The sequence below is a fragment of the Pongo pygmaeus genome, chromosome X, assembly GCF_028885625.2.
Source record: "Pongo pygmaeus isolate AG05252 chromosome X, NHGRI_mPonPyg2-v2.0_pri, whole genome shotgun sequence".
Taxonomy (NCBI): domain Eukaryota; kingdom Metazoa; phylum Chordata; class Mammalia; order Primates; family Hominidae; genus Pongo; species Pongo pygmaeus.
The window spans coordinates 141,303,739-141,323,519 of NC_072396.2; the positions used below are offsets into that span (position 1 = coordinate 141,303,739).

At 38.8% G+C, this 19,781-nt stretch overlaps 1 pseudogene; it reads left to right on the top strand.

Moving 5' to 3' along the window:
- The first annotated feature begins 5,085 nt into the window (after positions 1–5,085).
- Positions 5,086–5,733, top strand: LOC129023850 (large ribosomal subunit protein uL30-like; annotated as a pseudogene).
- The last annotated feature ends 14,048 nt before the right edge of the window (positions 5,734–19,781 follow it).

Below are 19,781 nucleotides of genomic sequence, written 5' to 3' on the forward strand. Positions count from 1 at the left end.
ATCTTCTTATATCTTTGTTTTTCATTTTATGGTGTAGTTTAAAGAACAGAGGGTCTTGATTTTTAAAAAATAAAATACTTTATCTCACTGTTGTGTAAAATAAATGTAGAATTTGGGTTTCCAAGCCTAGAGTGCAGCTTCGTAATCATCAGAGACCCAGGATTCTACTCTCCTGCCATACTTAGCTTGTCACCTCATAGTTCAGAATGACTATTTATGTGAACTTGGCTTAGGCAATGGTTTCTTAGATATAACACCAACACAACAAGCAACAGAAGGAAAAAAATTGATAAGTTGGTCTTCACTAAAATTAAAATTTTTGTGCTTCAAAGGTGTATTAATCCATTCTCATGCTGCTAATAAAGATATATCCAACACTGAGTAACTTATAACGGAAAGGTTTAATTGCCTCACAGTTCAGCATGGTTGGGGAGGCCTCAGGAAACTGACAGTCGTGGCAGAAGGGGAAGCGAACATGTCCTTCTTCATATGGTGGCAGCAAGGAGAAGTGCCAAACAAAAGGGTGAAAAGCCCCTTATAAAACCATCAGATCTCGTGAGAACTCACTCACTATCACGAGAACAGCAGCACGGGAATAACTGCCCCCATGATTCAGTTACTTCCCACCAGGTCCCTCCCATGATATGTGGGGATTATGAGAACTACAATTCAAGATGAGATTTGGGTGGGGACACAGCCAAACCATATCAAAAGGACACCATCAAGAAAGTGAAAAGACAACCCAAAGAATGGGAGGAAAATATTTGCAAATCATATATCTGATAAGGAAATTGTATCTAGAATATATAACAAACTCTTATAACTAAATAATAAAAAGACAAATAAGTATAATGGATAAAAATTGAGTAGACAATTCTTGTTTTTTTTTTTTTTTTTTTTTTTTTTTTTTTCTGAGAGTCAAGTCTCACTCTGTCACCCAGGCTGGAGTGCAGTGGCGCTATCTCTGCTCACTGCAAACTCCACCTCCATTCTCCTGCCTCAGCCTCCCGAGTAGCTGGGACTACAGGCACCCACTATCACGCCCGGCTAATTTTTTTTTTTTTGTATTTTTAGTAGAGATGGGGTTTCACCATGTTAGCCAGGATAGTCTTGATCTCCTGACCTTGTGATCCACCCGCCTCGGCCTGAGTAGACGTTTCTACAAAGACGATGTACAAATGGCCAACAAGCATGTGAAAAGATGCTCAACATCATTAGCAATCAGAGAAATGCAAATCAAAACCACAATGGGATTCCATTTCATACCCATTAGGATGGCAATAATAAAAAAGACAGACAATAACTAGTGTTGGCAAGAACGTGGAGAAACTGAAATCCTCATACAATGCTAGTGAGAGTGTAAAGTGATGGGGCTGCTGTGGAAAATAGTTTTGCAGTTCCTCAAAATGTTAAACATAGTTACCATATGGCCCAGTTATTCCACTGCAAGGGAAATGAAAACATATATCCACGCAAAAACTTGTAATATACAAGTACTCACAGTAGCATTATCCATAATAGCAAAAATTGAAAACAACTCGAATGTCTATCACCTGATAAATTGATAAATAAAATGTTATAATGGAATATTAGTCATAAAAAATTAATGATGTACTGATACATGCTACATCCTGAATGAACCTCAAAAACATTATGCTACATGAAGGAAGCCAGACACAAAAGACAATATATTGTATGATTCCACTTATAGGAAATATTCAGAATAGGCAAACTCCTAAAAACATAAAGTAGAACAGCAGTTGCCTAGGGCTGGGGTGAGTGTTGAGAGGAAATGATAAGTTATCACTTATGGGTATGAGGGTTTTAAGGGGGAAGGGGAGCAATAACAAGAATGTTCTAAAATTGATTTGATGATGGTTGGACAATTCTATGAATATACGTAAAGCCATTGAATTGTACACTTTAAATAATGTACAATAGTTTTTCAATAGTTAAATGGTTAAATAAACTGTGGTACATGCATATCATGGCATACTACTCAGGACTAAAAAGGAATAAACTATTGATACATGCAACAACTCAGATGGATCATAAGGGAATTATGCTGAGTAAAAAAAGCCAGTCTCAAAAAGTTATATGCTGTATGACTTCATTTATATAATATTCTTGAAATGAAAGATGCCCAGGGGTCTCACAATGCCAGAGGTACAATGTGTGTGTAAAAATATTGCCTCTGACAAACAGTACAAAGGCATAGAGGATTACATAGTCTGCTTTCCCAAGGAGAAGTGAATACTTTTCTTCTGGAGGGGCAGCTTGGGTTCTGGAGGTATTTTGCTGACAATCTTGCCTCTGGTGGTACATCAGGAGTCATTTTCAGCTTTTTCTACTCCTCAGGTTTTGCCAGAACCCATTGGGCAATGAATATTGGGAAACCTGTCAAGGGAAAAAAATTCAAAGGCATAGAAGACTGTGTGTAAAATCACTAAATTGGATGGCCAGCGTGCTCTCTTCCCTACTCCATACTGCGATGGGGTAGGTGATGATGCAGTCTGGTCACAAATAACTGACATCATATATAATGGAAACTTCATATATTGTGGGGTGAAGATTTTAAAGATGAATGTGGAAAAGCCTTTAACAAAGATGCATAGTCCAATGTTCTCAGAGGCATTGGTGGAATGCTCATTCTGTATGACAAACTGAAGAAATCATCTAAGCGCAATCTAACTAGAAATGAGAACCAAGAGAATCATAAGAATATGTACCACACTTATTATTTTCAACCACTGAGAAATTTCCATTGTCTTTTTACCCAGGCCAGATCATGTCTGTAGACATGTCTGTAGAAAGATATAGAGAAGGAGACCCGCTGTGATCACATTTGATCGTTGGAACTGATTATTCTGTATATTGATCATGGTCGGAGGCAGCAACCATCATTATAGGTCTACAGAGGACAGATCTCAAGCTAAGCAGATCTAGAAACCACTTAGTTTAAATGTTTCTTATAGTACCGTCAAGTTTTGTTTCAGTATTTTTTTAAAGCAGTCCCATTTGTACTAAACCACCACATACTATTTTTGCACAGTTGAATATTTGCAATATTGCTCTATGTTGGGCATTCTGCCATAAAATAATAAATATGCAAAATACTCTTTTTTAAAAATCAAATATCAGTGGAGCATTGATTTAAATTATAATGCACCTATCAAATCAAATACTTAAGCAGCTTCTAGAAAGAATGATATAAATCATGTACTGACATGGAAAGATATCCAAAATATACTAAGTTTAAAAAGCAGTTTGCAAAATAGCACATATGGTCTGATCCCCTTTGTAACAATAGATGCTTAATTGTACTTAAAAAAAACACGATGGTCGGGCACAGCGGCTCACGCCTGTAATCCCAGCTACTGGGGAGGCTGAGGCAGGAGAATCTCTTGAACCCAGGAGGCGGAGGTTGCAGTGAGTCAAAACCAGTCTGGGCGACAGAGTGAGACCCTGTCTCAAAAAAAAAAAATGGACTAGACACGCAGCTCTTTTTACTGAGTATTCATTAAATGTTTCCTCAACTTCAGATGCAGAAGGTTAAATTGATCATACTACTCATTTTATCACACATATAAAAACTCTCCTCCCATTTTTTCCTTCATTCACAAACACTATTCCCCTCACAGATGCCATTCTAATATGCATAATAAATGTCATTAAATATCCATGTTCTCTCACACTGTATGTAATGCGCTTTTCTGTGCAGAAAAGAGGTTCAAGTTGTCCATTGCACAAGAGCCTTACAAAGCAGTGCTATTCACAATCACAGATATCTTAATATTTTTACAATTCAAAGACTCTAAGTTTAAGAACTCAGGGATTTCAGATTGGTGATTTCAATATGACTGTACATGACCAATTTAACATCCTGTTTTCTCAGTTCTTTGAGGAAAAGCGAGTTTAGTGAGTATCAGGAGCTCAGTTTTTGGCATGTCATCACAATTGAAAAGGCTATTTGTCATCCAAGTACAGGTTCTCTTTAAAGCATTGAAAGAAGTTAGAAATTATTTGACAAAAACTGAACAGTACTATTTAGGAAAAATTTATTAATAATGCTAAACAAATTGTACGGTCTCTTAAAATCGACACCAACTTCTCCAATATAGAAACACTAGAAAAAAGCAAAATACAATTCATTTCAACTGTATATCTGAGCCCATATATGATCTATATAACCCCATAGAGCCAATCTATGATCAATTTCAAATTCAACTTTTTAAAATATTATATAAATTCCTTATAAATTCTGGATATTAGACTTCTGACAGGTGCATAGTTTGCAAATATGTTCTCTCATTCTGTAGGTTGTCTGTTGATAGTTTCTTTTGTGTTACCCTGTTGATAGTTTCTTTTGCTGTGCAGAGGTTTTTTAGTTTAATTAGATCTCACTTATGAATTTTTGTTTTTGTTGCAATTACTTTTGAAGTCTTCACCATGAAATTTTTCCCAGGGCCTATGTTGAGAATGGTATTCTGTTGGGTACTATGTTCATTACCTGGGGTAATAATCTGTATACCAAACACCTGTGACATGCAATTTACCCATGTAACAAACCTACCCATGCAATCCCTGAACCTATTATCAAAATAAAAGTTGGAAAAAGAAAAAAAATCGTTCCTATCACGTCGGGCTCAATGGGCATTTTGGCCAGTCACGGTGTCTCACGCCTGTAATCCCAGCACTTTGGGAGGCCAAGGCAGGCAGATCACCTAAGGTCAGGAGTTCGAGACCAGACTGGCCAACATGGTGAAACCCCGTCTCTACTAGAAATACAAAACTTATCTGGGCATGGTGGCCCATGCCTGTAATCCCAGCTACTCGGGAGGCTGAGGCAGGAGAATCGCTTGAACCCGGGAGGCAGAGGTTGCAGTGAGAGAAGATCACACGCCACTGCACTCCAGCCTGGGCCACAGAGCAAGGCTCTGTCTCAAAAGAAAAAAAAAATCATTGTATAAAATATCATATTTAGCTCTTTTCTGGCTGAAACCATAGAGGGTGTCAAAGAGAAGAAGTTTCCTGCTGTTCCAGAAACACTTAAGAAAAAGTGGAGGAATTTCGCAGAGCCTGAGAGAGAAGTTTGCCCAAAAGATGCTTTGAAAGGCAAGGAGGAAGCTTTGTATGAAAAAAATGAAGCACTATCACAAGGAATATAGACAAATGCACAGAGCTGAAATTAAAATAGCTAGGATGGCAAGAAAAGCTGGCAACTTTCTATGTACCCGCAAACCCGAACTGGCATTTGTCATCAGGATCAGAGGTAGCAATGCTCTGAGCCCAAAGGTCCGAAAGTTGTTGCAGCTTCTTCGCCTTCGTTAAATCTTCAGTGGAACCTTTGCGAAGCTCAACAAGGATTCAATTAACATGCTGATGATTGTAAAACCATATATTGCATGGGGGTACCCAAAGCTGAAGTCAGTAAATGACCTAATAATCTACAAGCGTGGTTATGGCAAAATCAATGAGAAGTGAGTTGCCTTGACAGAGAACACTTTGATTGCTCGATCTCTTGGTAAATACAGTATCATCTGCAGGGAGGATCTTGTTAATGAGATCTATGCTGTTGGAAAACGCTTCAAAGAAACAAATAACTTCATGTGGCCCTTCAAATTATCCTCTCCAAGAGGTGGAATGAAGAAAAAGACCACCCATTTTGTAGAAGCTGGAGATGCTGGCAACAGGGAGGACCAGAACAAGAGGCTTCTTAGAAGAATGAACTAAGGTGTCTACTGTGATTATTTTTCTAATCTGGTCAGTTAATAAACAGTACGTGCTTTCAAATTGAAATAGATGAGTAAACAAAATATATTTAAAGGAAAAATTTATAATAAAGATTATAATGGCTGTATTCATTTCCTATGGCTGCTATAACAAGTTACCACAAATTTAGTGGCTTAAAACAACAGAAATGTATTCGCTCACAGTCTTCTGGAAGCCAGAAGTCTGAAATCAAGCTGTCAGTAGAGCCATGCTTCCTTCAGAGATTTCAGGAGAGAATCCATTCCTTGCTTCTTCCAGCTTCTGGTGGCTGCTGGCATTCCTCAGCTTGTAGCCACAATCTGTGTCTGTCTTCACAGTACCTCCTCTGTGTGTCTGTAGTCTCCCCACTGCCTCTTTCTTATAAAGACACTTGTGATGGCATTATGTCCCACTTGGACAATCCAGGATAACCTCCTAAGCTCAAGATCCTCAACTTGGGCTGGGCATGGTGCTTCATGCTTGTAATCCCAGCACTTTGGGAGGTGAAGACAGGCAGACTGCTTGAGCCCATGATTTCAAAACCAGCCTGGGCAACATGGTGAAACCCCATCTCTACCAAAAATACAAAAAATTAGCCAGGCAAGGTGTCAGGCACCTATGGTCCCAGCTACTCGGGAGGTTGAGGTGGGAGAATCACCTGAGCCCAGGAGGTGGAGGTTGCAGTGAGCCAAGATTGTGCCACTGCACTCCAGCCTGGGCAACAGAGCAAGACCCTCTCTCGGAAAAAAAAAATCCTCAACTTAATTACATCTGCAAAAATCTGTTTTCCAAATAAAGTTACATTTATAGGTTCCAGGAATTAGGAACTGATATCTTTGGGGGACCATTATTCAGCCAAGTATAATTGCCTTTACAGTGTTCTAAAAAACATATATAACTTATTATAAAATAATAATATAAATATAAACTAATAATAAAATTAACAAATACATCTACAAAAATTTTACAATTGAAATGACTGATGAAAATATATATGGAGTGTGATATTGATGATTTTTAATGTGTGAGGAACTAAAATCTGGAACTAAAAAGTTGATTACTAAAATCTAGTAAGACTCTAGGCCAGACGTGGCTTATGCCTATAATTCCAGCACTTTGGGAGGCTGAGGCAGGAGGCTCACTTAAACCCAGGAGTTTGACACAAGCCTGGGCAACATAGGGAGACCCTGCCTCTACAAACAAAAAATTTAAAAATTAGCCAGACGTGATGGCACATTCCTGTGGTCTCAGCTACTTGGGGGGCTGGGGTGGGAGGATTGCTTGAGCCCAGGAGGTCAAGGCTGCGGTAAGCCCTGTTTGTGCCACTGCACTCCAGCCTGGGTGACACGGCAAGACTCTGTCTCAACAAATAAAAAATAAAAAATAAAAAAAACTATTAAGACTCTTGTTGAAGTGCTGCAATGTATTTGCAGCAATAATCTATCAGGTACATTTGCAAATAGCTCATGAGCTCTCAGGACATATTAATTTTGTCAACAATGGCCACCATTAAAGAATGTAGCTTCCCAAAATTAAAATTTATTAAGAACTACTTAATATGTACAATGTTAAAAGACTGTCATATATAGTGACAAGCAACAAGCAAGCATTGAAACTGCCATAAGAATTTTGTTTTGATAAAAGCAAAATGTGAAACTATTTTATAATAAATTATTATATCCTGGTGGCTTTGAGTTCGTAATTGTGATTAAATTTTGGGATTGTCTATACTTTTGTGTTCAATACAAATTTATTTATACAATTTATACAAAATGAGTATATGGGTTTTGTAACCAGTCTTATTGGAAAATAAATAGAATATTGCTTTCCTCTACTTGAGGAAGAAATAGGGCTTTTTGTTTGTATTGTTTTATTTTCACACAGGAATAATACGGCCTAGCAGTGGCTCCGTTTGAAACAGATTTTTCATTTGGCTTCCATGACTCCACACAGTTTTCCTTTGGCCTCCATGGTTTCTGTTTGTCTCTTTTGCCAGTTTCTCCTCTTCTTTCAGGTTATGAAATATGGGAGTGCTTTAGGACTCAGGCTCTGGGCAGCTTCACTTTTCTATCTGCATTCACTCCCTAGGTGATTTCATCCAGCTTCATGGCAGTAAATCCCCAGCCCTGACCTCTACTTTGAACTCTAGACTCATATTTCCATTGCCTACTCACTATCTCCATTTGGATGATCTAATCTCAAACTCAATATGACCCAAATTGGGCACGTAATCTTTTCTCCCAATGCACGCATCAAGCCAGTTCTTCCTAAAGGAACTGAGAGGCACGGAGGTTTGATTGATCTATGTGAATACTGAAATCATCAAGTCTAAAACTCCTGGAGTAGTGCTTCACTTCCTCTCCTTCTCTTACACTTTGTATCAGGGCAACCAACAAGTCCTGTCAGTTCTACACAAGTCCAGAACCAATGCTCCTCTCACCTCCTCCCCTGCTGCTACCCTGGCCTAAGCCACATTGTCTCTCACCGGGATCACTGCCAATAGCTCCTCACCTGGGGTATCCACTTCTATTCTTTCCTTTATGCAGTCAATTCTCTACAAAGGAGCCAGAGTAATTCTTTTAAAACACAAATGAGATAATCTCCTTCACCTGCTCTCAACTCTCCAATGGCTTTCCATCATATTTAGAATAAAATTCAAAGGACTTAGACTACTAGGCCCTACAATATCTGACCCTTGCCTACTTTCAAGCTTTATTTTCTTTTTTTTTAACCTTTATTTTAAGTTCAAGGGTACATATGCAAGTTTGTTATATAGGTAAGCTCGTGTCATGGGGGTTTGTTGTACAGATTATTTCATCACCCTGATATTAAGCTTAGTGCCTATTAGTTTTTTTTTCTGATCCTCTCCCTCCTCCTGCTCTCCATCCTCCACTAGGCCCCCCGGTATCTATTGTTCCCCTCTATGTCTCCATGTGTTCTCACCATTTAGCGCCCACTTATAAGTGTAAACATGCAGTATTGGTTTTCTGTTTCTGCATTAGTTTCATAAGATGATGGCAACCAGCTCCATCCATGTTCCTGCAAAGGACATGATCTTGTTCCTTTTTATGGCTGCATAGTATTCCATGGTGTCTATGTACCACATTTTCTTTATCCAACCTGTCATTCATGGACTTTTAGGTTGATTCCATGTCTTTGCTATTGTGAATAGTGCTACAATGAACATACATGGGCATGTGTCTGTATGACAGAATGATTTCTCTTCCTTCGGGTATATATCAGTAATGGGTTTGCTGGGTCGAACGGTAGTTCTGTTTTTAGCTCTTTGAGGAATTATCACACTGCTTTCCATAATGGCTGAACTAATTTACACTCCCACCAACAGTGTATAAAGCACTCCCTTTTCTCTGCAACCTCATCAGCATCTGTTATTTTTGGCTTTTTAATAATAGCCATTCTGACTGGTGTGAGATGATATCTCATTGTGGTGTTCATTTGCATCTCCCTAATCATCAGTGATGCTGAGGTTTTTTTCATGTGTTTCTTGGCTGCATGTATGTCTTCTTTTGAAAAGTGTCTGTTCATGTACTTTGCCCACTTTTAAATGAGGTTGTTTTTTCCTTGTAAATTTGTTTAAATTATTTATAGATGCTGGATATTAGACCTTTGTCAGATGCATAGTTTGCAAAAATTTTCTCCCATTCTGTAGGTTGTCTGTTTACTCTGTTGATAGTTTCTTTTGCTGTGCAGAAGCTCTTTAGTTTAATTAGATCCCATTTGTCAGTTTTTGCTTTTGTTGCAATTGCTTTTGGTATCTTCGTCATGAAATCTTTGCCCCTTCCTATGTCCAGAATGTCAAACCCTATTTTCTACTACACTTCTCTTTTGTTGGTCTGTTCTAGACCCACTGGCCTCCTTGCATGCCTGCAGATCCCAACCTCAGGGCCTTTGCACTTTCTTTCTTTTTTTTTTTTTAGACAGAGTCTTGCTCTGTCACCTAGGCTGGAGTGTGGAGTGCAGTGGCGCAATTTCGGCTCACTGCAACCTCTGCCTCCCGGGCTCAAGCAATTCTGCCTCAGCCTCCCAAGTAGCTGGGATTACAGGTTATAACCACCATGCCCGGCTAATTTTTTTGTATTTTTAGTAGAGACGGGATTTCACCATGTTGGCCAGACTGGTCTCGAACTGCCAACCTCAGGTAATCTGCCTGCCTCGGCCTCCCAAAGTGCTGGGATTACAGGCGTGAGCCACCACACCTGGCCTGCACTTGCTTTTCTTTCTGTTCATAAAATATTATTTTTTCCAAAAGCCTTCTTTTTGACCATACTATTAAAAATCACCATCACTCTTTCTCTCTTTTTTTTTACTTATCATTATAGCATTTATCACTAACCTGATATTACATTACATATTTAATTGTTTATTTGTTAGTAGCTCCCACTATAAAGTAAGTTTCATGATAGCTAGGGCTTTGTTTTGTTTACTGCTATACCCTTAGTGTCAAAAAAATGCCTAGCACATAAAAGGCATTCAATAAAACCTTGTTGAATGAATGATAAATGCCAGTCAAAATGTCCATGACCTCCTCTATGTTAGTGCTATTGTGGGTGTATTGGGAAATTGTGGGAGACTTTTTCTTTTTAAATTATGTATTTCAGTAGCATTTCATTTTATACAGTAAGAATGTATTGACTTTTTAACCAGAACAAAACAATTGTAAGATTATACATTCCTGTATGACATGAAAAGGAGAAAAAGTCATAACACAGACACTATTTTAGTGTCTGAGTGTGTATAGAAAAACTTCTGAAAAGACATACATCAAAATGTTAATAGTTATGAACTACTGATATGCCCAACAACATGGATTAATCTCATGGATGTAATTTTGAACAAAAGAGGACAGACATAAAAGAGTAAATACTGTATAATTCCATGCAGATAAAGTTCAAAAGCTGGTAAAACTAATCTACAATGATACAAATCAGAATAGTGGTCTTTCTGGTGAATGGTATAGACTGTGGAGGGGCATGAGGGCACTGTCTGTGTTGATGGCAGTATTCTGGGTGATGAGTACACAAGTCCATTTATATGTAAAAATTCATTAAGATTTACAGTATGCAAGTTATCCTTTAATAAAAAAATAAAAGCCAGGCGCGGTGGCTCACACCTGTAATCCCAGCACTTTGGGAGGCTGAGGTGGGTGGATCACGAGGTCAGGAGATCGAGACCATCCTGGCCAACATGGTGAAACCCGTCTCTACTAAAATTACAAAAAAATTAGCCGGGCATGATAGTGTACACCTGTAATCTCAGCTACTCAGGAGGCTGAAGCAGGAGATTCTCTTGAACCTGGGAGGCGGAGGTTGCAGTGAGCCGAGATCACGCCACTGCACTCCAGCCTGGATGGCACAGCGAGACTCCAGCCTGGGTGGCACAGCGAGACTCCATCTCAAAAAAAAAAAAAATAAAAATAAAAATAAAAACACTGCAGTGAGCTATGATTGTGCTACTGCACTCCAGCCTGGACAACAACAGTGGGAGTATGTCTCTACAATAAATAAATACAAACAAAAAGTAATACTCATCTCTGCGTGGTGGTATTATGATTGCTTATTATTCTATTTTGTTGTTGTTGTGTTTTGTTAGTTTGTTTGAAACAGGGTCTCACTCTGTCACCTAGGCTGGATTGCAGTGGCATGATCTTGGCTCACTGCAACCTCCACCTCCTGGGTTCCAGTAATTCTCCAGCCTCCACCTCCCAAGTAGCCGGGATTGCAGGTGTGTGCCAACATGCCCAGCTAACTGTATTATTCTATTCTTTATACATATATACACACACACACACATATATATAAAACTTTTTTATTATACTTTAAGTTCTAGGGTACATGTGCACAACATGCAGGTTTGTTACATGTTATTATTCTATTCTTTATATCTTTCTTTGTTGCCTATTGCTTGTCATAACAAAGTGTTACTTTTGTAAGCAGGGAAAAGAAATGCCATGGTGTTTGCACAAGAATGAAGTACTTTGAGACTCAAAGGATATATAGCTTTAATTCATGCACTCCTAGAATTGGTGATATTCTGGGAAGAGGAAGACCAATTTGACTGCCGTTGCCACAATCCAGGCAAGGGAGAAGAGGACCTGGACTGCAGCCGTGAGATGCAAATGAAGAAACAAAAACCCAGACTGATAAAGGGGGTAGGCTTGACAGGAAATGGGTATCAAAGAAAGTGAATGTTGTCAGCAAACAGATGTTGAATGGGAAGAGAGAAGGAAGAGTCTAGATGATTCTTTACTTTCTGGTTCAGCTGAATGAAATGCAGAACTGCCATTCAGTAGGCCTGGGAAAGAAGGGAAAGGGGGTCCGGGGAAAGATTCTGAGTATGTTTTCAAATCTGTCAATTGTAGGGTATCTATGGGTTATCCAAATGGAGGTATCCAGAAGAAAATGGATATATTAGAATCTGGAACTCAGGAGAAATATCTGGAAATGTGTTCCATGAGTCATTTCCATACAAGTAGTAGTTGAGGTCATGTATTTGAATGAAATTCCTTAGGGAGTATGTTCTTCCGTGGTTCCAAAACTTAATATGCATCAGAATCACCTGAAGATTTTAATAAAAATGAAAATTCTCTGGAGGTGGGAGGCAAGGGGAGGGTGAGCATTAGGACAAATACCTAATGCATGCAGGGCTTAAAACCTAGATGATGGATTGATAGGTCAAGCAAACCACCATGGCACACGTATACGTACGTAACAAACCTGCATGTTCTGCATAGGTATCCCAGAACTTAAGTAAAATAAAAAAAAGAAAATTCTCCACCACCAACTTCCAATATTCTGTTTCAATAATGCAACAACAATAACTAATAATAATAATACAGAATTTTTGGAGGAGTCCTTACTTTGTCATAGGCACCATTTTAAGCATCATATAACCATTATCTCATGCAGTTGCCCAAGTAGCCCTATGAGGTAGGTACAATCTGCATTTTTAGCAAGCAGCCCAAGAGATTATGATCCACTTTAAGTAACATTGGTATTTTCAGATGACAAAAGATAGAAGCTAAAATGATGATGAACACCAACATTCAGTGGGAAGCTTGAGTAAAATGAGCCAGAGAGCAGAATGAGAGGGAATGACAAAGCAGGTAGGAGGGGCCGGGTGCGGTGGCTCAGGCGTGTAATCCCAGCGTTTTGGGGGGCTGAGGTGGGCAGATCGCTTGAGATCAGGAGTTCAAGATCAGCCTGGGAAACATGGTAAAAACCCATCTCTATAAAAAATACAAAAATTAGTCAGGCATGGTGGCATGCGCCTGCGGTCCCAGCTACTTGGGAGACTGGTGGAAGGATTGCTTGAGCTTAGGAGGCAGAGGTTGCAGTAAGCTGAGATCACGCCACTGCACTCCAGCCTGGACGAGATACGGAGACTCTGTCTCAAAAAAAAAAAAAAAAAAAAAAAAAAAAAAAAAAAATTAGGAGGAATACTAGAGCAAGTTCATGGGACATGCATTCGTTTTCCCTTTCACACACACTCTCTCTCTCTCCATTTCAAGTTATGAGTACAGGTAAGGCATTCACTTTAGCTCCTTCTACTTTCTTCCTTTACTCAGGTAACCACTACTGTGAGGTTGAGGTGTATTCTAACAGTAGGTTTTATATTTGTATTTGAAAAAAATGAAATATAATTTACATATAGCAAAATTCACAGATCTGAAAGTACAGTTCAGCCAGTTTTTACAAATTCACTCACTCAGGTAACTCAAATCAAGATATGAACTTTTCCATCACCCCAGAGAGTTCCTTCATGCCCTGTCCCAGTTAATCCCATGTCCTCCTCACTGAAGTAACCACTGATCTGATTTCTATCACTATAGATTGGTCTTTCCTATTCCATAACATCAGATAAACGGGAATTTATAGTATGTACTTCTTTTTACCTGACTTCTTTCATTCAACATGATATTTTTGAAATTCATCCATGTTGCATACACCAGTAGTTAATTCATTTTTATCGGTGAATAGTATTTGATTGTATGAATATGCCATAGTTTATCTATTCTCCTGGTGAGGGACATCTGCTCTGTTTCCAGCTTGGGGCCCTTATGAATAAAGCTGCTATGATTGTCCTTATACAAGACTTTTTGTAAACTTAAGCTTTCATTTCTATGGAATACATACCTAGAAGTAGGATTGCTGTGCTGTAAAATATGTACATGTTTAACTTTTTAAGAAACTGTCAAACAGTTTTCCAAAGTGATTATATCATTTTATACTCCTATTGGCATATATGAAAATTTCAGTTGTTTTACATCTTTGCCAACATTTGGTGTTATCATTCTTTTTGATTTTAGCTATTCTTGTGTGTAGTGATATTTCATAGTTTTAATTTTAATCTCTCTGTTGGCTAACAACGTCGAGCACCTTTTCATGTGTTTATTGGCCACTCACATATCTTCTTTCAGAAATGCATTTAAATGCTTTGCCCTTTTTTAAAAGTTGGTTTCTGTTTATATTATTGAGTTATAGGAGTTCTTCATGCATTTTGAATACAAAACTTTTGTCAGGTGCATGTAGTGTAGATATTTCTCCCAGTGAGCTAAATATTAAGATAATTGAACTCATGGAGATAGAGTAGAAGAGTAGTTACTAAAGGCTAGGACAGGAGTTGGAGGGGGAAGGGGAGACGGTTAATGAATACAAAAAAATAGTTTGAAAGAATGAATAGGACCTAGTATTTGCTAGCACAACAGAATGACTATAGTAAAAAAAATAATTTAATAGTTCACTTTAAAATAACTAAAAGAGGCTGGGTGCAGTGGCTTATGCCTGTAATCTCAGCACGTTGGGAGGCCAAGGGGGGAGGATTGCTTGAGCCCAGGAGTTCAAGACCAGTCTGGGCATAGGAAGACCCTGTCTTTACAAAAATAAAATTTAGCTAGGCGTAGTAGCACACAACTGCAGTCTCAGCTACTCGAGAGGCTGAGGTGGGAGGATCGCTTGGGCCCAGGAGGTCAAGGCTGCCGTGAATCATGATCACACCACTGCACTCCAGCCTGGGTGACGGAGTGAGATCCTGTCTCAAAATAATAACTTAAAAAGTATAATTGGATTATTTGAAACACAAATGATAAATATTTGAGGTGATGAACACCCTGTTTACCCTGATGTGATTAATATGTGTTGCATGCCTGTATCAAAATATCTCAGGTAACCCACATACATACCAACTATGTACCCACAAAAATTAAAAACAAAAATTAAAAAATATATATTTCTCCCAATGTTTGGCTTGCTTATTTAAGGTATCTTTTGATGAGCATTCGTTTTTCCATTTTGATGAAGTCCAATTTATCAATTGTTTTTCTCTGCAATTAGTATATTGTGTGTCCTAAGTAGTCATTGACTATTTCAAGGTCATACAGAAATTCTTCTGTTTTCAGCTTTGTGCAGTGGCTCACGCCTGTAATCCCAACGTTTTGGGAGGCCGAGCTGGGTGGATCACTTGAGGTCTGGAGTTCGAGAACAGTCTGGCCAACATGCTGAAACCTCGTCTCTATCCAAAATACAAAAATTAGCCAGGTGTGGTGGCATGTACCTGTAATCCCAGCTATGTGGGAGGCTGAGGCAGGAGAATCGCTGAAACCCAGTAGGCGGAGGTTGCAGTGAGCCGAGATCTTGCCACTGCACTCCAGCCTGGGCAACAGAGTGAGACTCTGTCTTAAAAAAGAGAAAGAAGAAAAGAAAGAAAGAAGGAAAGGAAGGAAAGGAAGGAAGGAAGGGAAAGAAAGAAAAGAAAGAAAGAGAGAGAGAGAGAGAGAGAGAGAGAGGAGAGAGAGAGAGAGAGAGAGAGAGAGAGAGAGAGAGAGAGAGAGAGAGAGAGAGAGAGAGAGAGAGAGAGGAAAAGAAGGGAAATTCTCCTGTTTTCTTCCAGAGCATTATAGCTTTCGTTTTTACCTTTAAGTGTGTAATCCCTCTCAAATTTATTTTGTGTATTGTGTTGAGTAGGGAGGTTAAAGATCTAGTATTTTAATTTCCATGTAAATATTCCGTTTTTCAACTACCCTCCATTGAAATGACTTTCCTTTCCCCTGTCGAATTGCTTTGGGTTGCACACATTCTTAATTTCACTAGGCACTGCCAGATTGCTCATCAGAATGGCTGCACAGGTTTAACCTCACACTAGCAGAATCCAAGGATTTGCTCTCATCCTCTCATATTTTCACAACCACTTGATCATTGAACTTACTTTTGACAATGTGATGGGTCCAGACTTATATCTCATTGTTGTTTTCATTTGCGTTTGTCTGATTACTTGTGAGGTAGAGCATCTCTTCGTACATGTTTAATCATTTTGGTTTTCCCTTATGTGATTTGTTTATTCAAGTGCTTTGCCCATTTTTCTTTCTTTTTATTGGGACAAAGTCTCGCTCTGTGACACAGGCTGGAGTGCAGTGGGGTGATCTCAGCTCACTGTAACCAATGCCTCCCAGGTTCACGCGATTCTCCTGGCCTCAGCCTTCTGAGTAGCTGGGATTACAAGCACCCACCACCACACCCAGCTAATTTTTGTACTTTTAGTAGAGACGAGTTTTTGCCATGTCGGCCAGGCTGGTCTCAAACTCCTGACCTGAAGTGATCCACCCACCTCAGACTCCCAAAATGCTGGGAGCATGAGCCAGGCATGAGCCACTGCGCCTGGCCTTTTGCCCATTTTTCTATGGTGTTGTCAGTCTTTTCAGGTAGTTTTCGAAGAATTCCTTTAAAATTTTGAATATTAGTTTTTGCCAATTTTATACATTGAAAAGATCTTCTCTCAGCCTGTCACCTGACTGTTAGTATTATCTATGGTATCATTTTTTGGCTTTGGTTATTTAGGCAACTATAAACCTTAACAACGCATTCACTGACTTCTACTTCTTGTTTCTTGTAGTTTCCTCTTACATTTATTTCTCTTTGTATCAATCAGTTTTCTTAGCTGCAAGCAAGAGGAGATGACTCCAGATGGTTAATTACAAAGGAAGTTCATTAACTGGATACTGAGGTCACAGGATTGTTGAAAAGGTATGTGTCAATAGTTCACTCATTTTTATTGGTTAGTAGTATTGCATCATATGGATGTACCACAGTTGGTTGAACTATTCGCCCATGAAAGGATATATGGGTTGCTTTCAGCTTTTGGTTATTATGAATAAGTAGGTACAAACATTTGTGTATGGGTTTTTGTGTAAGCATAAGTTTCTGTTTCTCTGAGATAAATGCCCAAATGTGAAATTGGTAGGCTGTGTGATAGCTGCATGTTTAGGTTTGTAAGAAACCATCAAATTTATTTCCAATGTGACTGTATAATTTTACATTCCCATCAACAACATACAAGTGATCAGTTTTTCCAAATTCTGGCCAGCATTTGGTATTCTCACTATTTTTTACTTAAGCCATTTGGATACATGTGTGATATCTCATTATAATTCTGACTTCCATTTACCTGATGGCTAATGATATTGAACATCTTTTCTTGTGCTTATTTGACATCTGGATATCCTCTTGAGTGAAATGTCTGTTTATATATTTTGCTCATTTTCTAATTGGATTGTTTTCTTACTGTTGAGTTTTGAGAGTTCTTCATGGAATTTTGATACTAGTCCTTTGTTAGATATGGGGTTTGCAAATATTTTCTCCCAGTCTGCCAGTCTGTAGCTTGTCTTTTCATCCTCTCTACACAGGCTTTTGCTGAGGAAGTTTTTAACTTTTATGAGGTCCAATTTGTCAATTTTTCCTTTTATTGACCATATGTTTGGTGTCTAGTCTAAAACTGCTTTGTCCTAAATCCTAAGAATTCTCTCCTATGCTTTTTATGTTTTACATTTAGGTCAGTGATACATTTTGAATCAATTTTTGCATAAGATGTGAAGTTTAGTTTGAGGTTCCTTTTTTGTATATGGATCTTCAATTGTTCCATTGCCATTTGTTGAAAAGGCTATATTTTCTCATTGAATCGTTCTGGTACTTTTGTCAAAAATCAAATGTCAGCTGGGCACGGTGGCTGACACCTGTAATCCCAGCACTTTGGGAGGCTGAGAAGGGCGGATCACTTGAGGTCAGGAGTTCGAGACCAGCCTGACCAACATAGTGAAACCATGTCTCTATTAAAAATACAAAAAAAATAGCCAGGTGTGGTGGTGCACGTCTGAGGTCACTCTGACAACTGAAGGATGGTGAAGGTAGAGAATTTTACTGAGCAATTAAAATAGCTCTCAGCAGAGAGGAGAGCTGGAAAGGGAATGGGAAGGGCAGGTCATCTTCCCCGAAGCAGGAGGTCTCTTCCCTGAAGTCAGGCCATCCCTCTCTCTCTCTACTGACTGAGTCTGGGGTCTTTATAGGTACAGGATGTGGGCAGGGCGGGCCATAGGTAGTATTGGAAAAGGCAACATTCAATTGGTTAAAAGGCATTATTCAGAAAGAACCAATCAGGAGAGAGCAGGCAAACAGGAATAGAAGTTCTCACTCTGGGCCCCGGGTTTCAGGCTGTTTTGGGTTTGAAGGTGGGGTTTCACCAGGGACCCGCCCCTATATGCCTAGGCATTTGGCTGCCTCCAGTCACTATCATTATAATGGAATATTACTTAGTCATAAAAACGAATGAAGTACCAATACAGGCTACATCATGAATGAACCTTTAAAGCATTATGTTAAAAAGACAGACAGAAAAGATCACACACTCTATGACTCCATTTTTATTTATTATCTGGAACAGGCAAATCCATAGAGATAGAAAGTACATTAGTGGTTGCCAGGGGCTCAGGGGGAGGGGAGAATGAGGGATTTCTTTCAGGGTTTCTTCATAGGATGTTATTTGGTACAGGGTTTCTAAAGTTGATTGCAGCGATGCTGGCACATGTCTGTGAGTATACTAAAAATCTGAATTGTACACTTTAAGTGGGTTAATTGTATGACGTGTAAATTATATCTCAATAAAGCTGTTTACATAAATATTTACATATATATATTTAAATAAGAGATGGAGTCAACATCACCAATACCCTCATATAGCCAAGACAATTTTTTAAGACAAAGAGAACAAATTTTACTCATAAGATATGAAGTCATACTGTAAAGCTATAATAATTAAATAAGTGTGGTGCTGATTTGGGATTAGGTGAGCAAATCACTAGTGCCCAGAAACTAACCCATGCATTTGTGGAAATTTGGTTTATAATATTTCAAATCAATAGGGAAAGAAGACTGACTCCTCGATAAATGAGACCGAGACAATTTGCTATCTATCTGGAAAAAGGTAAATTTCTACCTCCTACCACACACATACACAAATTTTGGAAGGAATGGATTAAATATTTATATGTATAAAATCCAACTAAAATTGTATTCAAAGAACATGTAAGAGAATATGTTTTTTACCTTGAGGTAAGGAATAGCTCTCTAAAAAGAACCAAAACAAACAAACAAAAAAGCAACCAAAATCATAAACAGTAGCCTTCCTTAAATTGCATCCCAGAATTAGGCAGATTTACTAAAGTGAACACTGCCAACCCTTTAATGATGAGTGCACCCACCCTCCAGTTTCTGGGAGTGCTGCTGCTAACAGCTTATAACTGCAACCTCCTCCATAGAATTGCACTCAGCTGTTGGGAAATACCTTGTTCTATTAGTTTTCTATTGATGCAGTAACAAATTGCTACAATCTTAGTGACTTAAAAAAAAACACATGTATTATCTTACAGTTCTGTAGAAGTCCAACATGGGTCTTTCTGGGCTAAAATTAAGACAGAGGATAAAGCAACTAGGTGCCATCTTGGAAGCAGAGATCAAGCCTTCACCATGTCAGAGGCGTTTGAACCAGAGCAACTCCATCTTGAATAGGAGCAGGGTAAAATAAGGCTGAGACCTACTGGGCTGCATTCCCAAGAGGTTAAGGCATTCTTAGTCACAGGATGAGATAAGAGGTTGGCACAAGATACAGGTCATAAAGACCTTCCTGATAAAACAGTTTGCAGTAAAGAAGCTGGCTAAAACCCACCACAACCCAAGATGGCAATGAAA